Source organism: Chinchilla lanigera, unplaced genomic scaffold (genome assembly GCF_000276665.1).
Source record: "Chinchilla lanigera isolate Chin_1 unplaced genomic scaffold, ChiLan1.0 scaffold00065, whole genome shotgun sequence".
In the NCBI taxonomy this organism is placed as follows: Eukaryota; Metazoa; Chordata; class Mammalia; order Rodentia; family Chinchillidae; genus Chinchilla; species Chinchilla lanigera.
The window spans coordinates 4,584,605-4,590,599 of record NW_004955466.1 but is presented as its reverse complement, the minus strand read 5'-3'; the positions used below and the strand labels follow the sequence as shown (position 1 = coordinate 4,590,599).

General features: G+C 44.6%; 1 long non-coding RNA gene across 2 annotated transcripts; it reads right to left on the bottom strand.

Moving 5' to 3' along the window:
- Positions 1–571: 571 nt before the first annotated feature.
- Positions 572–2,529, bottom strand: LOC106150144. Of its 2 annotated transcripts, none has more exons than XR_001236776.1 (3): positions 2,451–2,529; positions 765–1,425; positions 572–639 (listed from the first exon to the last, which is right to left on the bottom strand). It is a non-coding gene; the product is annotated as an uncharacterized LOC106150144 (long non-coding RNA). The 2 variants fall into 2 exon arrangements; XR_001236775.1 differs by lacking the exon at positions 2,451–2,529 and adding an exon at positions 1,638–1,912.
- Between the last annotated feature and the right edge of the window lie 3,466 nt (positions 2,530–5,995).

The following is a 5,995-nucleotide window of genomic DNA, read 5'->3' as shown; positions in this document are numbered from 1 at the left end:
CCTGTAAAGCAGGGCAGGTTGCAGGACCCACCTCGGCTTCCGGGAGGACCCAGTGAGTTCTCAAAAAGGAAGTTTAGCCTTCAGGACAGGGAGAGAGGCCTTCCTAAACCCAGAAGTCAGGAAATGTTCGTTATATTCTATATAAAGGGACTGACTGGCATGTTTTCAGGGCGGACATAGAGACGGACTATTTAGTTCTCAGTGATAGCTTTCTCAACTGGCAAGTTTGGGCTAGAGCGGGGAAAAAGCAGATCCAACAATCATGTGACAGAGTTACACCTGCTGAGATAAAGAACAGTGTGGCTCCCCAAGCAAACATTCTTGCAGACTCTGCATCGCAAACTCTGGCTCAAGAGGTGCTGGGCTCATTTGTCTTTTGCCAGCTAAAGACAAATGCAGAAGTGCAGAGCCTGCCAGCTTCCCCAGCTGCCTGGTGGTTTGAGGATTGGTTTAACTACTTCCCCTCCCCCAGCCCATGCGTAAATAACGGGTATGAATTCACTGCACTTCACCAAGGAGTAAGGAAATGCACATGTCTTTATTTTTCCAAAACAAGTGAAATCATGCTCCGGGCCTCGCTGGTGAAATCGCTGATATAAATTATCATTGAAATGTCTTCATCCTTTCCGTTGGACCACACTAGAATATAAGGGCCTGCTTTGTAACAGAGGAGTGTGGCAAAGGCCTGAGTTAGTCAACACGAGCACCATTATTAACGTTACTCCACTGTTTTTGGATTAAGAGTTTCCCCCTCATTCACCTACTTTTCCTGCCGGTTCTGCTGTGGGTGCCTTTGCCCATGTTTTCAGTCACACAGGTAGAGATTTAGTCATCTGCCAAGTTTGGGCGGTGGTCCTGGTCATGGTCATGGTGGAAGTTTTGAGGAAACTTTAGATCTTCCTCCCAGAAGTCAGCATCTCCTGTTCTTTGTTATACAAAATATTTTCTCATTTTTATGCACACAGCCGTGTGAATAGCTGGAGCACCCTCCTTGCTCTGACTCTCAGGGTTTCAGCCCAACTGCTGCCCTGAGGCCCTCACTCCAACAGGGCAATTCTAGAGGCCTAACTGCCAGGCCCAACTCAGCCCCACAGCCCTGCTCAGAAAGGCACAAGTCTCCACTATTTGAGGATGTCCTTGAATGTCCTCCCAGCCTTCTAGAATCCACGGGACCCTAGCTGCTTTTTTTACCATCTCTACTCCATCCTCTGGGGCATCTCCGACTAAATTCCTCCCTTAGGCTTAACCCCTGAATTCCAGAGAGGCCATTAGCTAACCCCTGCCACCCCTGCTCCTCTCTGCCCAGAGAAAACAGGGAACTGAGGCCTCTGAAGTCGAAGCCTCGGCTGGCTGGGGGTGTTAGGAGGTGAGAGGTTAGGAGATCAGTGAAGAGAAGCAGAAATGGTTTCCTTTTTCTTTTTTCCCCTGCAACAGAAAGAAAAAACAAAAACCAAAAAACACCTCATTTAATTATCATTCTGTCCCGACTCCTGCTTTGGGTGAGATACTGCTGCTCTAAGGGATCCTATATTAAGATGTCCCCCGGGGAGAGGTAAGAGGTACAGCTAACACCTTATAGGTGAAGAGGTTTGCCTGATACTTCCCTGGTGTGGGAGGAGGGAATCGGGGAGGCCTACCTTCTCTCCACTTTATAGTCCAGCCCAGCAGCTGGCTGTGGGGTTGGCTTGGTCAGGGGAGGCTGGCCAGGGAGCCTCCTTTCTAGCGTGGAAGGTAAGCACACATGTTTTCTGTGGTCTGTTAGGTGGGGCTGAGCTGCCGCATCTTAAGCAGGTGGTGTGGTGCTGTGATTATATCTGATATCAGACCATCTGGGAATTATTGCTGTTTTGTAAGAAACAAAGACACAAAGGTCAAGTTGAGAGAGAGCAGGATGTTGGAACACAGGCTCACGTATCTGGGGGAGGCAGTGCTAACTCCTTCGGTGCCGGCAGAGCAGGTGTTGGAAACAGCTGCCTTACACTGATATGTCAGGGACCAACACTGAGACAGGGTCTAGGTCTCATTTGGATTAATGGGAGCACTGACTCTAGTTGGTATTGAGTTCCTTCACTTTGAACGAGTGTGACTTCAGGCATCTACTAATGTTCCACGCCTCAGTGTTCTTATCTCTAGAATGGGGAAAATAGCACATCTACTGCACAGAAGTGAAGTGAGGATTTGTTTGTATATTTAAGGCATTTAGAAGAGAGCCTGGCACAGTGCAAATGTTATATAATATCAGTGGCCATAATTATTGTTGTTACTGTCTAAAGGAGCCAGGTGTAGACCATAGAGCCAGGGGCCTCAGGCAAGCCTCTGGAGCTGCAACTAGAAAGAGCTAGGATATTTACACTGGTTCCCACACTGCCTAAGGCTGCACATGAGGTAATCGCTGGGGAGCAGTGACTACCCAGATTTACTAGTCAAATACAGATGACAAAGGCTTTTACCTTTGGGTCCTGCTGCCTGAGTAAATCCTCCTCCTAGATTTTTGAAATACCCTGTTAATGACCATGGCTTGCTCTTGCCTCCATGTCCAAAATTTTCTTCAGTACTTCCAGATCTGCAAAGGAAACCTCGTCTTCAGCCAGACTGTCTGTAAGTGAATCTCGGCTCTGTCACCTACTGGATGTAAAATTTTGGAAAAGTTTCTTAATCTTTGCATCTCAGTTTCCTCATCTGTAAAAGTGAGGGTAACAACAGTACCTTCTTTGAGAATCAAATGAAATAATGTGTGCAAAGGTTTAGCAAAGTGTCTGGTATACTCTGAATCCTTAGGAACTGACAGTAATAATGGTTTTGATGAGAAAGCATAAATTAGCAATTTTATACTTTTGACCCATAAATACTCCATTTTAATGCTTCAATTTAAAAATTGCCAGATAAAAACACTAATACAATGAACACCTTTATACACATCATTTAAATTTAACTATCGTTCTATTTCTCTGCCATTTTCTTTTGCTGTTAGTGGAGGATTTGATGGAGGAGTGATACTTTATTGTTATGTATATGCATATATTTTCCTCTCAATAATTTGAAAGTCAGCAGCAAGCATTATGATATTTCACTCCCAAATACTTCAGCTTATAGCTTCACCAAATAGAGATTCTCTTACATAATCACAACCCAATTACCATTTGCAAAATAATTAAGAATAATTCTTGAATATTGTTTAATATTCAGTACATTTTTATACTTTTTCATTGTTCTGCAAATGTCTTTTAGAACTGTTTTTTGCAGGTGGGAACCAAGCACGCACCCTTCATGTATTGTGTTTTGTTATGTCTCTGTAGTGTCTGGAATCTAGAATAACATTCCTGTCACAGTCAGTCTTCTGTTGCTGCAACAGAATATAGAAGCCTGGATAATTTATAAAGCATAAAGTTTTATTTATCTCACAGTTCTGGAGATTGGGAAGTCCAAAAACATGGAGCCAACATCTTCCGGGCTTCTGGTGAGGGCCTTATGCTGTGTTATAACATGGTAGAAAAGCAAAGGGATGAACAAGAATATGTAGAAAAAATGAAACCGGAGGAATAGTCTTGCTTTATTAGTTATCTGCTCTCCCAGTAACTAATCCAGAACTCTACTAATCCCTCTTAACCACCTAGCTACCTCCTAAAATCCCCACCATTTTTCAGCTTTGTTACATTAGGGATCAAATTTCGAATGAGCTTCGGAGGGGACAAAGCACACCCACAGTATAAAACACTCCAGCTTTTCTTTTTTAGGAGCACTGGCTTTTGGAGAGACCAAGCCATCTTTTCATAGACTATCTCACTTTCTGGATTTGTCTTGTTCTTTCTTTGTGGTGCTTTCACTGACGTTTTAAAGAAGGATGAAAAAGTCTGGAGCTTGAGAGGGACTCCCTGTGCTGTCCCCAGGCCTGTGTTCTCTTGCCCGGAGGGTATGAGGGCGGGGAGATACTCATAAACAGGGCACACTCATTTTTTTATTTATTGTAGTAAAATACACATAACAAAAGTTACCGCGTTAGCCGTGGGCCGTTCGGTTGCACTGCGTACACTTGCGTCGTGTGCAGCCATCACCACCGTCCACCCCAGAACCTCTTCCTCGTCCCCAGCTGACGCTGATGCCTTCACACGCTGACTCCCGTCCCTCCCCACCCCCAGCCCCTGGAAACCACCATTCTTCTATCTCTGTGAAGTTCACTACTCTACGAGCATCATACAGAAGGAATCATCCATTACTTGTCCTTTTCTAGCTTGTTTACTTCATTAGCATAATATTTTCAAGGTCCATCTGCGTGGTGGGGCAGTGGCAAGAAGAAACACCGAAATGACACCCAGGAGGCAGACTTAGGTACACCGTCCGCCACTGCGGTTGCTGCCAACACCTATAGCTTCGCCCCCACCCCACCCCTACTCCTGCTCATGACTAGTCTGCTTCCAGCCAATTCAACCAGTTCTAGTTCACAGCCCAATCCCCCTACCCCCAGGTGCCTGCCCTGGTCAGATGGCATCATCTAACGCCCACCGGAGATGACTGTCAACAATCCCTTCTGAGTCCCACATTTTAACCAAGGAAAGATTGGACTGTCAGGCATTGTTTCTCTTCTTATCACTCTGCCTTGGAGTCTCTCATTGATTACTTTTATATGGACAGAACTTGCATGTGTGTGTGTGTGTGTGTGTCTTTTTGAGACAGGGTCTCGCTATGCAGTTCAGGCTGGCCTTGAACACACTTTGTAGCCCATGCTGGTGTTGAACTTACAATGATCTTCCTGCCTCAGCCTCCCAAGTGCTGGGATTACAGGCATGTGCCACCATGCCTGGCTTTCACTAAATGCTGTAGAACTTTCATTGACAATTACTATGGTCCTTATTAAGGGCAATAATCTTATTTACTCAGACAAGCTCATTATTTTACATTAAAAATAGACTATAGATCCCATTCCTTTCTCTCTAAGAATCCAGTCTGTCTTGACCCTGGTATTTCCTTAAATTGCTTTGAATGTTGTGGTTGGCCCTCCCCCACCTCCACTTTGTAAACTTTCAACTGTTTGAAACGCTTTCTTTATTTCGCTTCAGAACTTGTTGCAGCGTATCTTGTTTCAACAGCCTTCCAGCCTGTCAATAGAGCTTTGGTCTGCCAGTGCGGTGAGTCTAAAGCTCTTTGTCAATTCTTTTTGGTCCTGTGACACTTGATCAGCTAGTTGGGTTAGATGTCGCTTCAACAGCTGAAGAGCAGCGTCACAGGCTTCTCCCATGTTTTACAATCTAAAATTTAATTGTGCAGGGTTCCCGGTCAAAGCTTCAAATAATCCCTGTCAACATTTGTTTACTTTTTTCAGTCATGCAAAACTTTCTTCTAAGGAACGTCCTGTGTTTCCAGCTCAAAGGGGGAACTGGTTGAGAAAAAGAATACTGGAATTGATGAGCTCAGAACTGAGCCAACGCCTTAACGGTTACACTGCTGTAAGGTTAAAGGCGGCTGGTCTTGCTAAACAATTAAGATGCATAAGAATCGCCTGGAATTCACAATACAGCACGGTGCAGATTTCTGGGCTATGACCCCAGATATCCTCTAAGTTAGGACTTGTTGCGTGGGTAGGGGGACCCAGGACACACTCCCTTGGCATCCCAAGACAGTTTAATCTCAGGTGTTTGAGAAACGACATTTGCAGAAGGACTTTCTGACCTTCTCTGGAAGCAGGTTTTGAGACCTTCATGTGACCTTGAGGAAGAAGCATTTGACCTCTGACAATAAAAGGACACAGAGAGGAACCTGAAGGGACAGGCCTGGCTCTTTCCCCTGAGATCACCACTTAGCTTACACTTCTTCATCCTATCATATTTTTTCACCACTCTGTATCCTTCATACCTACTATAAAAACACTCACTCTGGCTATTTCTTCAGGTCTTCATGGCTTTATGAGGGCTGCCATGTTATATACTATATATATATATATATTTATTTATTTATTTTCCCCTTTCTCATTAATCTGTCTTTTGTTACAGGGGCCCTAGCC